Consider the following 21,157-nt stretch of genomic DNA (forward strand, 5'->3'; position numbering starts at 1 on the left):
GACTCAACTCATGGAGCTGAAAAGTCAGCTAAGTCTCAATACTGAAACATAATAAATATTTTATTTTGAATATATGAATTAGAGATATAAGTACCTACTAGATTTTAGAGCTGAAAAGCCTTAAAGATCTAATCTAGCACTTTAGAGGACAGAGAAAGCCAAGATTCCAAGGTAAAGGGCTGAAGCCAGTTACAACATAGGTGACAGGTGATAGGACAGCCAAGAAAACTAGGTGTTAACCTCATCATGTGTTGTGTTTCAGATACTTAATCAGAAGTAAGACTTTTAACTAAGAATAAAAAAGTTACAAAAATAAGTAATGAAATAAGTAACTGCAAAAATAAGTAGTGAATTAGTAGCAGCATTTATTTGTAAAATACACTGCTCATTAATTAAAAAATAATAGAAACCTCAAGTGCTAGTTAAATATTTACATCCTTATCTATTCTGATACTAAGAGGTTCAGTGTATTTTGCAATGATTTTTTTTTTTTTATTATTGATTCCATGAAGGCTAGCTGAGTGTGAGCCTTGATAACATTTATTACTTTTCTTTTGAGAACTTTTTTAACTCTTTTTAGTTGGACTATAGAAAACAAGAACAATGACAACCCCCATCCCTCCCAGAAAACCTGATACATTCGTTGAAAATAATTCATTCTTTCTGCTAACATTGTTGAGTTAGATGTGATTGTTAAGACTTTTTAAATTTCAAAGTTAAATGTTATTAAACAAACATTAAAATATATTATAAAATCATTTCATCTTTGTGGAAGACACTGTTTTGCTCTATATTCTGCCAAGAGTTGTTCACATACTGGAAAGTCAAGTCACAGACAGCAATGCCATTCTGGTGTTTGAGTCACCAGCGCACTCTTTTTGTGGCTAATACATTCCTAATAGTGGTATGTGGTCCTTCTCTTTTCTTTTGACTTGGATTCCCCTCCAAAAGGATTTTAGTGATAAAGATGAATTAAGTCTTTAAATTAGGGATGAGAAATTGTACTCTACCCTGACACCTGAAGTTTGACTTCATTGACTGAACAGACTTACTTTTGTGTTCTGCTATCTGTATTGATTTCTTTTTTAATATTTATTTGTTTGGCTGTGCGGAGTCCTAGTTGTGGCCCACTGGATCTTCACTGTGTCACGTGGGACTTTTCCTTGGGGCGTGCATGTTCTCTAGTTGTGGCACGTGAGCTCAGTAGTTGCATCTTGCAGGCTTAGTCGCCCCAAGGCATGTGTGACCTTAGTTCCCCTACCAGGGATTGATCCCACATTCCTTGCATTGCGAGGCAGATTCTTGACTACTGGACCACTAGGAAAAGTCCCATCTGTATTAATTTAAACATAGATTAAAGCACCAAGAGATCTCCACTACCTTGGTCTTCCCATTTTTATGAATAATTCAGCTTGAACTATTTATATTGTGCCTTCTAATTCACAGAAAGGAGCCTCCCAGGCGTCTCAGTGGTAAAAGAATCAACCAGCCAATACAGGAGATTGAGGTTCGATCCCTGGGTGGGGAAGATCCCCTGGAGGAGAAAATGGCACCCCACTCCAGTGTTCAGGCCTGGGAAATCCCATGGATGGAGGAGCCTGGTAGGCTACAGTTCATGGGGTTGCAAAAGAGTCAAATACAACTTAGAGACTGTACAACTGAACAACAATTCACAAAAAAAGCTGTGCAAAGCTCTGAGAGAATCAAGGGATTGGATCAATTGCAACTCCTGACTTCAGGGATGTGAATCTGACTGCGGTCAGTGGTCTAGTAAGTGTGTTAGAGCATCCAACATCCAGGTCACCATGGTAGCTAAGATGCAGGCTTTGGAATCAGAACACCCAGAAGTCAGTCCTGCCTCCACTGATCTTACCTGGATAACCTGAGACCCAGTGGGCCCACTTATCTATCTTGTTAAAATGGGTTACGCAGAGAATCGCCAGTCGGTGTGATGCTCTAAAATATCCAGTCGCTGCTAAGTTACACAGCAGCTCGATACCTGGTGGGATTGTTGTTTTTATTTGCAATGATGAGAAAATGTTCTTTTCCAAGTCAATGTGATCATCGTCTGGCCTTGAATCTTCCCTCTTCTACAGATTCCTACTGAAATCTAAGTAAATTGTTTATTACACTTAGAAGGCTAGAAAAATATTGATGGAAAATGCAAGAATATTTTACCCCTGGGATCTAAAGTAAATTTTATTTTAACTTTTAGTAAAAAAAAAAAAATTGTTTTGTTATGAACCTCACTCTGAACTGGCCGCCTTCTAGTAGATAAACAAGTCTTGGTAACACCTTCCCATATGTGTTAATTTTCTAAAGGAAACTTGAGATAAATCCAGGGAAGTAGGTAGCCCAACTTTCCACTGGTCAGATTTTCCCCTTAATTTCCAAAGACTGAGGTAATTCCCTGGTGGTCCAGGGGTTAGGAGTCTGCATTTCCACTTCAGATGACACAGTTTTGATTCCTGGTCAGGGAACTAGGATCCTGCATGCCTCACAGCACTGCCAAAAAAAAAAAAAAAAAAAAATTCAAAGATTGATAATAGAAGAAACTTTCAGTTCAGTTCAGTCACTCAGTTGTGTCCAACTCTTTGCGACCCCATGGACTTAAGCACGCCAGGCTTCCCTGTCCATCACCAACTCCTGGAGTTTACTCAAACTCATGTCCATTGAGTCAGTGATGCCATCCACCCATCTCATCCCCTTGTCGTCCCCTTCTCCTCCTGCCTTCAATCTTTCCCAGAATCAGGGTCTTTTCCAATGAGTCACTTCTTTCAATCAGGTGGCCAAAGTATTGGAGTTTCAGCATCAGCCCTTCCAATGAATATTCAGAACTGATCTCCTTTAGGATGAACTGGTTGGATCTCCCTGCAGTCCAAAGGACTCTCAAGAGTCTTCTCTAACACCACAGTTCAAAAGCATCAATTCTTCGGTGCTCAGCTTTCTTTATAGTCCAACTTTCTCATTCATACATGACGACTGGAAAAACCATAGCTTAAAACTCAACATTCAGAAAACTAAGATCATGGCATCCAGTCCCATCACTTCATAGAAAATAGATGGGGAAACAATGGAAACAGTGACAGACTTTATTTTGGGGGGCTCCAAAATCACTGCAGATGGTGACTGCAGCCATGAAATTAAAAAACTCTTGCTCCTTGAAAGAAAACTTTGACCAACCAAGACAGCATATTAAAAAGCAGAGACTTTACTTTGCCAACAAAGGTCCCTCTAGTCAAAGAAGTTTGGAAACTTTCAAATTACAGGAAGTATCTATAGAACTACTTGCCTCTCTGACATTTTCTCCCTGAAGGAGCTTCTTTTTGTTTTGTAAATAGTTAATACATTTACTTCATTTACAAATCAAAGCAAATTAAAGCGTGCACTCTTAGAGGCCTTGGTCTGCCCCAAGCCCATCTAGCCCTTGTCACCACCTAGGATAGCCCTTCACATTAACATCCTGTTGATCCTTCCAATGGTTCTTCTTGCAATAGAGGTAACTATAAATACATGTCACTATTTCCACTACTTTATAACACCTGAGACAGCAGATTACATGTGCTCTTTGTACCTTGCCTCTTCACATGCCCTGGAGCTCTATCTGTGTCAATCTGGAGAGGCAGCCCTCATTCTTTGGTTTATAGCTGCGTTAATGGCCCCATATTGCTGGACACGTGGATTATTCCAATCTTTTGCTATTACAGTGTCACAACAGATAACCTCGTTTCTGACATTTCGTGAAAATATATTTGTAGGATGAAGTCCTAGGAGTTGGGTCAAAGGACTGGCGGCCTACATTTCCAGTTTCAAGACTCAGATTTCCAATTCCAGGACTCGGAGGAGAGTGAAGCAGGTCACTCAGTCCATGCCTTGGACTAGCGCCAGTCTCTGCAATGAGATGGTACAGAAATTGAGAGTTCTGAGAAAACTTGGAGCGATTTTTCATTGCTGTGACGTCCAAGCACATGATCATTTTTAGAAATTGTTGATTTTTACTGATTGCATCCATGTAACTCCTGAGAAAAAAATGACTTCTGTGACTACGCAAAATCACCAACAGCTTTTTTAGTAAGATGAGATTTTCCTTCATATCATTTTAAATTCTGCCACGTTTGTTATGCAAACTTCTGAAAAAAGTTGAAAAATGCTACCATCTCGAAACATGAAAGAGTAAAACCAAATTAGAATAATTCAAAAGTGAAAGCAGGGAATTCCCTGGTGGTCTAGTGGTTAAGAATTCGATTTTTGAACCTCCTTGCTGGTACAGTGGATGAGAGTCCTCCTGCCAATGCAGAGGACAAGGGTTCAATCCCTGGTCTGGAAAGATTCCACATGCCTCAGGGCAAGTAAGTCGGTGTCCAGAAACTACTGAGCCTGAGTTCTAGAGCCCATATGCTGCAACTACTGAAGCCTGTGCACTAAATAAATAAATTGAGGTTAATAACCTTAATTAAATTTTTTAAAAATCTGACTTGCAATGCAGGGGACTCCGGTTTGATCCTGGTTAGGGAAGTAAGATCCTACACACCACAGGGCAACCACCCCCTCCCACGGCAACTAGAGAAGCCCGTATGCTGCAATGAAAACCCAGTGCTGCCAAAATCTTTTTAAAAAGTGAAAACATAGTTTAATCATTCAACAGCAGTTCGACCAGAAAATTGGCTCACCTCTTGGTGGGTGTCAAACAAAAAGACCTACTGAAGCTGAAGATTGGAAGAAAGAAGGACTTACTACTTGCAGCAAAGAGGAACAAGGGGGACGTTCCCCAACAGCAAAATTGGGGAAGTTTTAAGCTAAGGGTACAAGCATATTCATGAAGGGACTTGGGTCGTGTATGCATATTCATGAACGGGCTAGAGTAGAGGAGAATTCAGCATAGAATTGGAACAAAGGCGGGCAGAGTGCAAACCACAGTCAAGAAGGTCAGAAAAGGTCTACATCACCATTGCCTAGCTTCCAGCCAGTCTGGAGTCTTGTTCAGTCACTCAGTCATGTCCAACTCTTTGTGACCCCATGGACTGCAACTCTCCAGTCTTCCCTGTCCTTCACCATCTCCCGGAGTTTGCTCAAACTCATGTCCATTGAGTCGGTGATGCCATCCAACCATCTCATCCTCTGTCGTCCCCTTCTCCTCCTGCCTTCAATCTTTCTCAGCATCAGGGTCTTTTCCAAGGAGTCAGTTCTTTGCATCAGGTGGCCAAAATATTGGAGTTTCAGCTTCGACATCAGTCCTTCCAAAGAATATTCAGGATTGATCACCTTTAGGATTGACTGGTTTGACGTCCTTGCTGTCCAAGGGACTCACAAGAGTCTTCTCCAACACCACAGTTGAAAGGCATCAATTGTTCAGCACTCAGACTTCTTTATGGCCCAACTCTCACATCCACACATGACTATTGGAAAAACCATAGCTTTGACTATATGGACCTTTGTAGGCAAAGTAATGTGCCTGCTTTGTGATATGCTGTCGAGGTTGGTCATAGTTTATCTTCCAAGGAGCAAGCACTTAGTTAATTACTATGCTTTAATTACAAAGACCTGTTAAAGAACAAGCATTGCTGCCAGGTTTATATGACAAAATGGCTTAGGTCAGAATAGCTTTTCTTACATCACAAAGCTGTATCTGGTTCTTTTCCTCTGGGAACCGGCTACGGTAACTGCATATAGCAATTGGTGGAATACCAACATATTCCAATGTGAGAAATATAAGATCCACAAAATACAAGAAAGAATTGCCATGGAAAGGGGCAGAAGGTGGGGTGGGGGAAGTGCTCTCCCACGTGAAACAAGTAGATAATGTGTGTGTGCTAAGTGGTTCAGTCATGTCCGACTCAGCAACCCCATGGACTGTAGCCTGCCATACTTCTCTGTCCGTGTGGTTCTCCAAGCAAGAATACTGGAGTGAGTTGCCATTCCATTCTCCAGGGGATCTTCCCCACCCAGAAATCAAATCCACATCTCCTCAGCTCTTGTGTTGCTGGCAGATTCTTTACCACTGAACTACCAGGAATGCAGAGTTCCAAAGAATAGCAAGGAGAGATAAGAAAGCCTTCCTCAAAAAAAAAAAAAAAGAAAAGAAAGAAAGAAAGCCTTCCTCAGCAATCAATGCAAAGAAATAGAGGAAAACAAGAGACTGGGAAAGACTAGAGATCTCTTCAAGAAAATTAGAGATACCAAGGGAACATTTCATGCAAAGATGGGCTCAATAAAGGACATAAGTGGTAGGGACCTAACAGAAGCAGAAGATATTAAGAAGAGGTGGCAAGAATACACAGAGGAACTGTACAAAAAAGATCTTCATGACCCAGATAACCGTGATGTGTGATCACTCACCTAGAGCCAGACATCCTGGAATGGTAAGTCAAGTGGACCTTAGGAAGCATCACTACAAACAAAGCTAGTGGTGGTGACGGAATTCCAGTTGAGCTATTTCAAATCCTGAAAGATGATGCTGTGAAAGTGCTGCACTCACTATGCCAGGAAATTTGGAAAGCTCAGCAGTGGTCACAGGACTGGAAAAGGTCAGTTTTCATTCCAATTCCAAAGAAAGGCAATGCCAAAGAATGCTCAGACTACTGCACAATTGCACTCATCTCACACACTAGCAAAGTGATGCTTAAAATTCTCCAAGCCCAGCTTCAACAGTATGTGAGCAGTGAACTTTCATATCTTCAAGCTGGATTTAGAAAAGGCAGAGGAACCAGAGATCAAATTGCCAATATCCGCTGGATCATCGAAAAAGCAAGAGAGTTCCAGAAAAACATCTATTTCTGCTTTATTAACTATGCCAAAGCCTTTGACTGTGTGGATCACAACAAACTGTGGAAAATTCTTAAAGAGATAGGAATATCAGGCCACCTGACCTGCCTCCTGACAAATCTGTATGCGGGTCAAGAAGTTAGAACTGAACATGGAACAACAGACTGGTTCCAAATAGGAAAAGGAGTATGTCAAGGCTGTATGTTGTCACCCTACTTATTTAACTTATATGCAGAGTACATCATGAGAAACGCTGGGCTGGAAGAAACACAAGTTGGAATCAAGATTGCTGGGAGAAATATCAATAGCCTCAGATAGGCAGATGACACCACCCTTAAGGCAGAAAGCGAAGAAGAACTAAAGAGCCTCTTGATGAAAGTGAAAGAGGAGAGTGAAAAAGTTGGCTTAAAACTCAATGTTCAGAAAACTAAGATCATGGCATCTGGTCCCATCACTTCATGGCAAATAGATGGGGAAACAGTGGAAACAGTGGCTGACTTTATTTTTCTGGGCTCCAAAATCACTGCAGATAGTGATTGCAGCCATGAAATTAAAAGATGCTTACTCCTTGGAAGGAAAGTTATGACCAACCTAGACAGAATATTAAAAAGCAGAGACATTACTTTGCCGATAAAGGTCCATCTAGTCAAGGCTATGGTTTTTCCAGTGGTCATGCATGGATGTGAAATTTGGACTATAAAGAAAGTTGAGCGCAGAAGAATCGATATTTTTGAACTGTGGTGTTTGAGAAGACTCTTAAGAGTCCCTTGGACTGCAAGGAGATCCAGTCAGTCCATCCTAAAGGAGATCAGTCCTGGGTGTTCATTGGAGGCACTGATGTTGAAGCTGAAACTCCAATACTTTGGCCACCTAATGCGAAGAGCTGACTCATTTGAAAAGACCCTGATGCTGGGAAAGATTGAGGGCAGGAGGAGAAGGGGACAACAGAGGATGAGATGATTGGATGGCATCACCAACTCAATGGACATGGGATTGGGTGGACTCCAGGAGTTGGTGATGGACAGAGAGGCCTGACATGCTGTAGTTCATGGGGTCACAAAGAGTCGGACACAACTGAGCAACTGAACTGACTGACTGACCAGGAAAGCCCCAAGTAGATAATGATACAATACAAAATGTAGTAGGTACTAAGTAATATGGGAACGGCTACCCACTCCAGTATTCATAATTCCATGGACAGAGAAGCCTGGCGGGCTACAGTGCAGGGTCCCAAAGTCAGACACTACTGGCAACCAACACTCACTTCTCACTTTCACCTGTTTTCAAAGGGATCTGGGCACTCAGGCAGAAAAGCAGGGTGTCAGGACTCACCTTGTCTGCCAGGACACTAATCTCCAAAAAGTGGAAAGAAGGTATAAGATGAAATACAGATATTCAGGAATAAAATGTTATAAATTCTATCTAATTCTATTTTCTCATATTTTTAAATATTCATTACCTTATCCTTTTACTTTTTATTTTAAATATATATATTCATTTATTTAGCTGCTCCAGGCCTTAGTTGCAGCGCACAGGATCTTTACTTGCCGCATATAAACTATTAGCACATCATGTAGGATCTTGTTCCCTGACCAGGGACTGAACCCTGGCCCTCTACGCTGACAGCGCATAGTCTTAGCCACTGGATCACCAGGGAAGTCTCATCTTATCCTTTTAAATCCTTTTGTTTTGCAAAGTAAATAATCTATTACCAGGGCAGAATGCATATACCAGTTAAATATGTATATTGGACATACAGGCTCAGTAATTTTTACTCTGAAAAAGATGAGATCAAAAGATCAGAAAGACTATTGCAGTAAAAATGTAGCACTGGAGGGCAAGATCTGATGTGTTGCACCATTGCAACCCCCGATGCAGAGAGAGCAAAGAGGAATTATGTAAACTCTGACACAGCCTTGGACTTAAGTACCTCCCTCAAGTGCCCAGGGCTTCCCTCATAGCTCAGTTGGTAAAGAATCCACCTGCAATGCAAGAGACCCCAGTTCGATTCCTGGGTCGGGAAGATCTCCTGGAGAAGGGATAGGCTACCCACTCCAGTATTCTGGCCTGGAGAATTCCACGGATTGTATAGTCCATGGGGTCACAAAGAGTCGGAAACGAATGAGCAACTTTCACTTCACTATAAGTGCCCAGATGCTTCTGCAGGTGTGGTTGCTAAATATTTAAGCTTCCAACAAGAAACAGAGAGAACAAAACATCTTACACCTGTCCTACCATGAAGGACATATATGTTCAAATGTAGTATTTCTGCCCTGTAGAGTTGAAAGAAAAGTTAGAAATCAGCTTGCAGATCAAATTACATGGGTATGTACTTCATCAACAGATGGAATCTTGCTATCAAGAAGGCATGGAACGCTAAACTACTGAAGGTCATTTTAGTTCAACTTATCTTAGAAAACCATGATGGAAACTAACAATGTCATACGGGGGAAAAGCGGTTATGGTTCATCTCAGGAAAACAAATAACTCTGGTCCTTTGAACTTCTCTCAGTAATATCATTAACTTTTTTGTTAGTCGTGTTTTGCTGAGTTCTGGAAGCTATAAATGCCTGGGAAGACCTTTCAAAAACACAAACCAGATCTGTACAACACAAGCATAGCAAAGGTGAAATTAGTGACATTTCCAGCCTGAAGTCCAAGTGACATCAATGCTAAGACTGTTTCTTTGTACAGAAATCGCTGACAAGAAGGTCATGGCATTTCTACACTCTATTGCACCAACTGCATACCTGTCTGTGACTTTCACGCACCTGTTCCTCTCTCCCATGGCCGGCTAGAGCCTCCCTGTTGCATTGCCAGAGTTTAGGGTATTGCCTGACACACAGCTAGTACCCAGTATGTGTTTTTGCAGAGGAAGGGACCATGTATTTATTCTTTGGACCATGTATTTATTATAATGTACTAAATAAATAAAGGGAGAAGGATAAAAGTGTTTTAAATACATAAAGAATTCTTGAAACTCAACAAAAAAAGACAAATATCTGAATTAAAAAGAACAAACTGGGGGCTTCCCTGGCAACTCAGTGGTGAAGAGTCCTCTGCCAAGGCGGGAGACACAGGTTAGATTCCTGATGTGGGAAGATCCCACATGCCACGGAGCAACGAAGCCCGTGTGCCACAACTATGGAGCCTGTGCGCTAGATCCCGGGAACAGCAACTACTGAGCCTTCTCGCTGCAACTACTGAAGCCCGCACACCCAAGAGCCCCTGATCTACAAGGAGAGAAGCCACCACAACGAGAAGCGCCAGCACCACGAGTATTGATAGAAGGGAGCCCCTGCTCGCCTCAACTAGAGAAAAGCCCGAAAGTAGCAATGAAGATCCAGCACAGCCATAAATAAATAAAATTTTTTAAAAAAAGAACAAATGAAGGACTTCCCTGGTGGTCCAGCAGCTAAGACTCCAAGCTCCCAATGCAGAGGGCCCAGGTTCAGTCTGTGATCAGAGAACTAGATCCCACATGCCGCAACTAAAGATTCCACCTACAACAACTAAGATCCAATGCAGCCAAGTAAATAAGTAATAAACATTTTTTTCAGAAAAAAATAAAAAAGAACAAAGGATTCGAATGGACATTTCTCCAACGAAGATACACAAATGGTAGCGTGCATTTGAAAAGATGCTCAATATCATCAGTTATCTGTTGTTGTTGTTTAGCCACTAAGTCATGTCTGAATTTTTTAAAAATTATTTTTAATTGAAGGATAATTGTTTTATAGAATTTTGTTGTTTTCTGCCAAATATTAACATGAATACATATGTATACATAGGTATACATATGTCCCCTCCCTCCTGAAACTCCCTCTCATTGCCAAAGAATGCTCAAACTACCGCACAATTGCACTCATCTCACACACTAGCAAAGTGATGCTCAAAATTCTCCAATCCAGGCTTCAACAGTACGTGAACTGTGAACTTCCAGATGTTCAAGCTGGATTTAGAAAAGGCTGAGGAACCAGAGATCAAATTGTCAGCATCTGTTGGATCATCAAAAAAGCAAGAAAGTTCCAGAAAAACATCTACTTCTGCTTTATTGACTATACGAAAGCCTTTGACTGTGTGGATCACAACAAACTGTGGAAAATTCTGAAAGACATGGGAATACCAGACTACCTGACCTGCCTCCTGAGAAATCTGTATGCAGGTCAAGAACAGTTAGAACTGAACATGGAACAACAGACTGGTTCCAAATTGGGAAGGGAATACATCAAGGCTATATATTGTCACCCTGTTTATTTAACTTATATGCAGAGTACATCATGAGAAATACTGGGCTGGAGGAAGCACAAGCTGGAATCAAGATTGCCGGGAGAAATATTAATAACCTCAGATAGGCAGATGACACCACCCTTAAGGCAGAAAGTGAAAAAGAACTAAAGAGCCTCTTGATGAAAGTGAAAGAGGAGAGTGGAAAAGTTGGCTTAAAACTCAACATTCAAATAAATAAATAAATAAATAAAAATTAAAAAAAAAAAAAACTCAACATTCAGAAAACTAAGATCATGGCATCTGGTCCCATCACTTCATGGCAAATAGATAGGGAAACAGTGGAAACAGTGGCAGACTACTTTTTTAGGCTCCAAAATCACTGCAGATGGTGATTGCAGACATGAAATTAAAAGACACTTCCTCCTTAGAAGGAAAGTTATGACCAACCTAGATGGAATATTAAAAAGCAGAGACATTACTTTGCCAATAAAGGTCTGTCTAGTCAAAGCTATGGTTTTTCCGGTGGTCATGTATGGATATGAAAGTTGGACTAGAAAGAAAGCTGAGCACCGAAGAATCGATGCTTTTGAACTATGGTGTTGGAGAAGACTCTTGAGAGGCCCTTGGACTGCAAGGAGATCCAGCCAGTCCATCCGAAAGGAAATCAGTCCTGAATATTCATTGGAAGGACTGGTGCTGAAGCTGAAGCTCCAATACTGCGGCCACCTGATTGGAAGAAGTGACTCACTGGAAAAGACCCTGATGCTGGGAAAGATTGAAGGCAGGAGGAGAAGGGGATGACAGAGGATGAGATGGCTGGATGGCATCACCGACTCAATGGACATGAGTTTGAGTAAACTCTGGGAGTTGGTGATGGACAGGGAGGCCTTGCATGCTGCAGTTCATGGGGTCGCAAAGAGTCGGACACGACTGAGCAACTGAACTGAACTGGGAAATTAAGATCCCAGAAGCCTCAGGGTGAAAAAAAAAAAAAAATCAGGAAATGAACCCGAGAGGGCAGAGCTGGTAAGTCTAGTAAGTGGTAGAGGAGGAAGTAAAGGACCTTCCTCTTTTGACTCCAGAAGCCACTCTAGTCGTAGGAAAGGGAATACGCTGACTCTAACTGTCCCTGGGTGGAGGAACTCCTTTGCTTGAATAAATTCCCATCATCCAGAACAGCTGTTGGCCCAGAATGGGTGTTCGGTTCATGGCACAGCAGGAAGGAAGGAGGCGAGGGAGGGAGGGAGGAACAATGGATAGAAACCCTGTCAAAACTGGACTCTGACCTGTAACTACAAAATGCCAAACAGCTCTCATATAATTTTTTAAAAAATTTTTTTACCAAATATTTTATATACTCGCTGGCCGCAAGTACAATTTAAATCACCTTCACTTTACTAGGCCCTGCTTAATAGCTGAATAACTGTTATGCAGTCTCTGCTTTTCTCTAACTAGCTGTGTGACCTTCAGCAAGTCACATAACCTCAGTGAGTCGAGTCACCTCCTCTCTAAGCCTCGGTTTGTTTGTTTATTTATTTTTGATGTGGACCATTTTTTTTATTTTTTATTTTTTTTGCAGGCAGGAAAACCTTTTATTTTAAACCACAAATAATCAGCAGGTGGCCACAACTATCCATGTTTCATTAAAATCACATAAAACCTAGGTACAACAGCACCACTGATTACTGCTCTAGAAAAACGGCGTGAAAAAATCCAAATACGCACAGTAAAAGCACCACAGTATGCACGGGACTAAATTTTTAAAGCGAGTGCATGGAAGGCTCAATCAATTTTACAGACAGCTTCCAATATTAAACCGGTATTTATTTTACTCAAGGATGATGGAAATTTCCAAAAAGCACGACTATGAGAAGGTAAAATGTCCATCCTTATATATTTTGTATGCCAACTAGTAGAGTCCTAAAAAATTAGCATTTAGAAAATACTCGGTAAAAATAGCTTTTAAAAGTTGCGCCAAGAGGTACATAAAATCAACCCCAATTTTCATGACCATTCATTCTCCCTCGTTAGCTGCAGATTCAGTTTTCTGTGCCTCTTCAGCTTGAGTGTCCCCATTTTCAGCCGGAGCTGCAGTACCTTCCTTCCCAGCCTCCGGCTTCTCCTCCTTCTTCCCTTTAACGCCTTTGCTAACCTTTGCTGCCGGCTCTTTCTTAGATGTTTTTCTTGGTTTAGGTTCAGGTTTGGGGGGAGCAGGTTTCGCTGACAACCTGGCAGACCGTCTGGTGGGCTCCTGTTTAGTTACTTTGGATTCATCCTTGCCCTCTGTATTATCCGGAGACTTTCTCTTTGGCATAATGACGGTATTCGTGCAGTTGAAAAGTAAAGCAACGGGCTGGAACTGCTGGCATCGCCGCCGGATGCTGCAGCCGCCGCCTGATGTGGACCATTTTTAAAGAGGACTTCCCTGGTGGCCTAGGGGTAAAGAACCTGCCTGTAATGCAGGCAACTCAGGCTCAACCCCTTGGCTGGGAAGATCCCCTAGAGTAGGAAATGGCAACCCACTCCAGTGTTCTTGCCTGGGAAATCCCATGGACAGAGGAGCCTGGTGGGCTACAGTCCATGAGGTCAAAAGAGACAGACACGACTTAGACTCTAAACCACCACTATTTTAAAAGTCTTTATTGAAATTGTTACAATACTGCTTCTGTTTTATGTTTTGGTTTTTTGGCCATGATGCATGTGGGATCTTAACTCCCCAACCAGGGAATAAACGAGAACCCTCTGCATGGGAAGGTGGGGTCCTAACCACTGGACTGCTAGGGAAGTCCCCAAGATTCAGTTTGTTTTACCAGTAAATAAGATGGTTAACTAGTGAGCAGAAGATCTGATTAGACACGTCGCCAAGAGAAATACCAAATCACCAACAGGCATGTGGAGACAGAGTCAACATTATTACCCATCAGCAAATGAAAATTGAAGTACAAACTTGATACTACTACATACCTTCTGGAATCACTGGACTGAAAAAGGTAATTGGTCGATCCTGAATGATGGAAGGATGTGAAACACCTGGAACTCTTATTCGTTGCAGGTGAGAATGTGAATTGTGAGAACCACTGGAAAACTGATCGGCAGTATTTCCTGAAGCTAGACCTCACTCCTAGCTGTACCCCCAAAGGAAATGTCAAGATGTATTTACCAAAAGGTATGTAAAAAAGAAAGAAAGAAATGTTAGTCAGTCGTGTCCAACCCTTTGTGACCCCATGGACTATATCCCACCAGGCTCCTCTGTCCATGGGATTTCCCAGGCAAGAATACTGGAGTGGGTTGCCATTTCCTTCTCTGGGGAATCTTACCGACCCAGGGATTGAACCCGGGTCTCCCATGTTGCAGGCAGATTCTTCAACGATTGAGCCACTTGGGAAGCCTCAAAAGGTATGTATAAGACTGCTTAATCAAAATGGCCAAAAAGTATTTGATTACCTATCAACAGTAGACTGGCTAGGGACTCCGCTGACAGTCCAGTGGTTAAGATTCCACATTCCCAATGCAGGGGGCATGGGTTCGATACCTGGTCCCTTATCTAAGATCCCACATGCCACACTGCAAGGCCCCAAAAAACAAAAAGTATAAAGGATGAATGGTAGCAAGAGTGTATAGTAATACGCCAATAGAAATAGGAATAAATAATTTACAGTTGTACACAACACGGATGGAACTCACAAATAATATTGAGCAAAGAAAAAAAATAAAAAATACTCAACAAAGACAGATACAAAATAGTACATTCCATATATTTAAAAGGGAAAAGCAGGTACAACTAATCCTTGCTGTTAGAAGTAGGATAGTGGTCACCTTTGGGGAGGGGTATGAGAAGGTGATCCACGGGGGCTCTGGGGTGTTCACAGTATTCTATTCTTGATCTAGGTACTAATGGCAGAGGTGTTCTGTTTGAGAAGATGCACCCAGCTACACATATCTGATATATTCAGGTTTCTGTGTTTAATATACTACAATAAAATTTTGTAGAAGAGGGGAATGGGCACCTTTTATGTCCTTCACAGCTTCAGCTGGGATGCTAACCACCTCACTGTGTCAGGCACTGAACCAAACACCTTCCACATGAACTCTTGCGTCGTCCTCTCTTTAGTCTTCTGAGCTGGGCACCGTGGTAGAGAAACTGAGGCCCAGAGACACGGGTACCTGCCGAGCTCACATATCGACTGAGGATGGCAGTGGTTCTGAACCCGGCCACTCTAAGGTCAAGGCCTTACCTGCAGTCCTTGACAAGCACAGCCCAAGGGAACCAGGAGGCATTAGGTGTGGCCAGAGCAAGCCTACCGGGTGTCTCCCCCTTTGTCTCCCTAACTTGACTCCTTCTGAGTTTGTCTTCTGCTGCTGGGAGGAGGGGGCCTTTTCTCTTTCCCTGTTTTTCTTTCCGTGGATCTGTGTTTTCCCACCTTCTCTTAAACTCTTAGATGCTTTCCTTCAACTGACCATAAGATGGAATTAGGTTTCTAAATGTATTGATTATTTCTATGTTAGCTAGCTCACAATTCTAACAGCCTGTTAAATAAGCTCTTAAGAGTTAGTTCTAAAAAGACAAATACATTAAGCTGCTCAGTTCAGTTCAGGTGCTCAGTCCTGTCCAAGTCTTTGCAACTCCATGGACTGCAGCACACCAGGCCTCCCTGTCCATCAACTCCCAAACCTTGCTCAAACTCACATCCACTGAGTCAGTGATGCCATCCAGACATCTCATCCTTTATCATCCCCTTCTTCTCCCGCCTTCAATCTTTCCCAGCATCAGGCCATTTTCAAATGAGTCAGTTCTTTGCATCACGTGGCCAAAGTATTCAAGTTTCAGCTTCAGCATCAGTCCTTCCAAAGAACACCCAGGACTGATCTCCTATAGGGTGGACTGGTTGGATCTCCTTGCAGTCCAAGGGATTCTCAAGAATCTTTTCCAACACCACAGTTCAAAAACATCAATTCTTCAGTGATCAGCTTTCTTTATAGTCCAACTCTCACATCCATACATGACCCTGGAGAAACCATAGCCTTGACTATATGGACCTTTGTTGGCAAAGTAATGTCTCTGCTTTTTAATATGCTGTCTAGGTTGGTCATAACTTTCCTTCTAAGTAGGAGGTGTCTTTTAATTTCATGGCTGCAATCACCATCTGCAGTGATTTTGGAGCCCAAAAACAATAGTCTGTCACTGTTTGCGTTGTTTTCCTATTGGCCATGAAATGATGGGACCAGATGCCATGATCTTACTTTTCTGAATGTTGAGTTTTAAGCCAACTTTTTCACTCTCCTCTTTCACTTTCATCAAGAGGCTCTTTAGTTCTTCTTCACTTTCTGCCATAAGGGTGGTGTCATCTGCCTATCTGAGGTTATTAATATTTCTCCTGGCAATCTTGACTCCAGCTTGTGCTTCCTCCAGCCCAGCATTTCTCATGATGTATTCTGCATATAAGTTAAATAAGTAGGGTGACAATATACAGCCTTGACGTACTCCTTTCCCAATTTGGAACTAGTCTGTTGTTCCATGTCCAGTTCTAACTGTTGCTTCCTGACCTGCGTACAGATTTCTCAGGAGGCAGGTCTGGTGTTCTGGTATTCCCATCTCTTGAAGAATTTTCTGCAGTTTGTTGTGATCCACACAGTCAAAGACTTTTGCATAGTCAATAAAGCAAAAGTAGATGCTTTTCTGGAGCTCTCTTGCTTTTTCAATGATCCAACAGATGTTGACAATTTGATCTCTGATTCCTCTGCCTTTTCTAAATCCAGCTTGAACATCTGGAAGTACATGGTTCACGTACTGTTGAAGCCTGGCTTGGAGAATTTTAAGCATCACTTTGCTAGTGTGTGAGATGAGTGCAATTGTGCAGTAGTTTGAGCATTCTTTGACATTGCCTTTCTTTGGGATTGGAATGAAAACTGACCTTTTCCAGTCCTGTGACCACTGCTGAGCTTTCCAAATTTGCTGGCATAGTGAGTGCAGCACTTTCTCAGCATCATCTTTCAGGAGTTGAAATAGCTCAACTGGAATTCCATCACCTCCACTAGCTTTGTTCATAGTGATGCTTCCTAAGGCCCACTTGACTTCATATTCCAGGATGTCTGGCTCTAGGTGAGTGATCACACCATCTTGATTATCTGGGTCGTGAAGATCTTTTTTGTACAGTTCCTCTGTGTATTCTTGCCACCTCTTCTTAATATCTTCTGCTTCTGTTAGGTCCCTACCACTTATGTCCTTTATTGAGCCCATCTTTGCATGAAATGTTCCCTTGGTATCTCTAATTTTCTTGAAGAGATCTCTAATCTTTCCCATTCTATTGTTTTCCTCTATTTCTTTGCATTCATCACTGAGAAAGCCTTTCTTATCTTTCCTTGCTATTCTTTGGAACTCTGTATTCAAATCTTTCCTTTTCTCCTTCGCCTTTCACTTCTCTTCTTTTCTCAGCTATTTGTAAGGCCTCCTCAGACAACCATTTTGCCTTTTTGCATTTCTTTTTCTTGGGGATGGTCTTGATCCCTGCCTCCTGTACAATATCATGAACCTTTGTCCATAGCTCTTCATACATTTTATCAGATCGAATCCCTTGAATCTATTTCTCACTTCCACTGTATAGTCATAAGGGATTTGGTTTAGGTCATACCTGAATGGTCTGGTGGTTTTCCCTACTTTCTTCGATTTAAGTCTGAATATGGAGCAATCAGGAGTTCACGATCTGAGCCACAGTCCACTCCTGGTCTTGTTTTTGCTGACTGTATAGAGCTTCTCCATCTTTGGCTGCAAAGAATACAATCAATCTAACTTTGGTGTTGACCATCTGGTGATGTCCATGTGTAGAGTCTTCTCTTGTGTTGTTGGAAGAGGGTGTTTGCTATGACCAGTGTGTTCTCTTGGCAGAACTCTATTAGCCTTTGCCCTGCTTCATTCTGTACTCCAAGGCCAAATTTGCCTGTTACTCCAGACTTCCTACTTTTGCACTCCAGTTCCTCATAGTGAAAAGGACATCTTTTTCGGGGTATTAGTTCTAGAAGGTCTTGTAGGTCTTCATAGAACCGTTCAACTTCAGCTTCTTCAGCACATACACCAAGCTGAGCTGTACCCATAGAATGGATGGGGTCTCTCGGTGGAAGAAATGCTCTCTAGTCACTCCTTTAAATAACACTCCCTGGCTACATGGTTTCACGTGGGAACTTGGAACGGTAAAGTTGATTTATAATGTTGTGTTAGATTCTCGTGTACAGCAAAGTGATTCAGCTATATCAAGGGATATATATATTTTTCATATTCTTTTCCGTAACGGTTTATTATGGGATTTTGCATATGGTTCCCTGTGCTTGTTGTTTATGTTTTTTTTTATATAGAGTAGTTTGTATATGCTAATCTCAAACTCCTAATTTATCCCTCCCCCTTTAGCAACCATATTTATTTTCTATGTCTCTGGGTATCTTTCTGATTTGTAAATAAGATCATTTTTAAATGGTCATTTTTAACATCAGAAATTTATGACCAGTGGATGGCCCAAGTCTGAAAAGTTATCTCCCAGACTCTATGGGTTATTCAGAAGTTGTAAAGCAGGCAAGGAAGCTAATGTCCTAGAAATCTGGTATTAATTTAATTTGCAGCCCCTAATTAATATTCTGTAAAGATGCTTTGCTATTGCTATGAAAATGGCCTTAAATGTGTGTTTGTGTATACTGCCTACAAGTGGAGCCACAATGTATGTATCTAGCAAGAATCTGAAAAGGATGACTTAAGAAAAAGTCATGTTAGGGTAGAAATACTCTCTACTGGTGAATTCCAGATGGTGAGGGGTGAGGATGGGAAGATATACAACCTCTGATAGTTATAGAATCATTTAAAAGCTTTGCTAATAAACAACAAGAAATAATTAGAAAGAAATTATTACAAACAAAATTTATTAGACAAACACATCAATAGATTGAGTTTAAGGATTTGGTTGGGAACTCACTGGCCCTTTTAAAGCAGCAGATGTCCAAAGTCACACACTTGGAGCATTACTCTGTTAAAATGCGTAGAAATATGAAAGGTCAGAAAACACAGCACTCCTGGCCCACAAACAGACAAGCCTCCCCCACCCCCAGTCCCTCTCTTCAACTGGAGTCTTCCCCTACCTGAGAGGAAAGTAATGCTTCTCAGGTCTTAGAGAAATTCAGTTTCTTTGTTACAGATCCTGCTTCTGTGCATGCCTGCTCCTGATGCATGGAATGTTGCTCTTGAGAAACCCAGGAATAGTTACTGAGGGAGTGTTTATCAGCAAGTTAATAAAATAATATTCTCTATTACAGTAACTGCATTTTTAATATCATCTGGGACCCTTATCTTTCAGAAAGTTTAATGCATTGTTTGGGGACACATTTCTTCTTCAGCATAGGAGGGAAAGAGTCTAATTAATAAACTATAATTAAATAATACATACACTCAAATCTGATGAGATTCACATGAATGTGAAATCTTCGTTTAATTTGGAAGAAGGGGGGTATATTTTCTCATTCTTGATAAGAACAGAAGTAGATATCCCAAGGTTGTAATATCCTGTGTTCCTAAAACCAAATAATGTGCTTTTATTTTATAAGAAGCCATTGATCTTTAAGTTTATTAATGACATAGACTACCAAGAAATAGCAAGGAATGTGGTATCCATATAGATACTGCCCAGCCTCAAGTCATCCAATAAAGATGAGAGTGAAAGAAACATGACCGAGTCAGGGAGGTCTGGGTTTTGGAAATATGGGCTACAAATTATATTACATAAAAAACTGAAGAAGAGTATTCTAGATAAAGCCAGCAAGAGAATTTTACAGGACTAATTCTTAAGAGAGATAATAAAAGCAGCAGTTAGAATGCATGTCCATATATTAAGTTCCTGCAGTTGAATTCATCACATGTATGCCTTTTGCGTCCGTGATATGCCCAATAATTATTTCTTTTACTGCTCTTAACAACCTTTTGCTTGTTTACCATGCCACCACGGACAGTCTGTGTGGAACTGAATATCTTTCAAGTCAGTATCTTAGATGAGGCTCTAAAAATGTTGAGTCTGCTTTTAAAAATATAGTCTAGTTCATAACTGCGGTGTATGCTGAAGGAGAGAACTCTCCTTGATCACTGTTGAGAGTTTAGGACTTGCTGGGAACAGACATATTAGCCAAGACTGAAGTTTTACAATGTCAAATACTGCAAATCATAACGGGCAGTCTCATGTATAGTCCTCAAGATTTCAGTTGTGCTACTGGTCCCTTTGTTCTTGTTGTGCCTTTGGGGCCATAGCCATGGTTTGTGAAAGCTGTTCTCAAAACTTGCGGGAGCGGGGAACTGCGCTCTACCTAAGGAGGCAAGTCGAGCTACATGTAAAGCCCCTGAATTTCCCAGCACGAACTTCTGGTCTGCTCTGAAAACTTAGGTACCCGTTTTCTCAGCAATAGCCCGTGGAGCGACTGTCTGGAGTAACAGTTGCTCTCAAGTCCTAATCTTAAATGAAAGATGTAAAAACATAGAGCGTTACGCCTTTAAAAACTGGTCCATCTCAAGGCGGGCAGTGTGCGCTCACAGACTCAATTCTCTCCAACTTTGTGCAGTGTTTGGAAGGAACCGCTGGATCGGGGCCAGTAACCAAGTATGAAATGGGAAATAATCGGCTCCGAAAAGGGAAACAAAAACAATTTGGCTCTGAGGAAGCCAAAATCTTTGCAGATTCTATCCTCGGGAGCCGCTGGAGGGCGGGTCTTCGCTCTCTCCGGGCTCAAAGCCCGCCGCCTCTGGGCCAGCCGCGTGCCTCCGAACACCCAGACCCTCAGAAAGAGCCCTGAACTGAACGAAGCCTGACCCACGGGGAACAGCAGGTCCAGACACGGGGGGCTTTAAGGACGGCTTCCGTCTCCGGATACTCTGAAACGTGGCAGGTCCTTGATTCCCCTTAGTGGACCGTGTGGATCCCGGGGTTCCGCGCGGCGGGAAGGCGCGCACCTGGGAGCCGCAGGCGGCCTTTCCCTGCCCTCTGGCGGCGCCTCCAGGCAGCCTGCAGGGAAGGGGCGCACAGACACCCGGGCTCCAGGAGGGGGCGGCCCCTGCGCATCGGCGCCCCTCGGTAGGGTGGGGACCACAAGTCCACGCCAATCACTCGTGAGTCCAGACGAAGAGGGGCCCAAGGGGCTCGGGGGT

The 21,157-nt window shown here is 42.1% G+C and overlaps 1 pseudogene; it reads right to left on the reverse strand.

The window, feature by feature from the left end:
* Window positions 1-12,702: 12,702 nt before the first annotated feature.
* Window positions 12,703-13,380, reverse strand: LOC136158356 (high mobility group nucleosome-binding domain-containing protein 3 pseudogene; annotated as a pseudogene).
* Between the last annotated feature and the right edge of the window lie 7,777 nt (window positions 13,381-21,157).

The sequence above is a fragment of the Muntiacus reevesi genome, chromosome 2 (assembly GCF_963930625.1).
Source record: "Muntiacus reevesi chromosome 2, mMunRee1.1, whole genome shotgun sequence".
Lineage (NCBI taxonomy): Eukaryota > Metazoa > Chordata > Mammalia > Artiodactyla > Cervidae > Muntiacus > Muntiacus reevesi.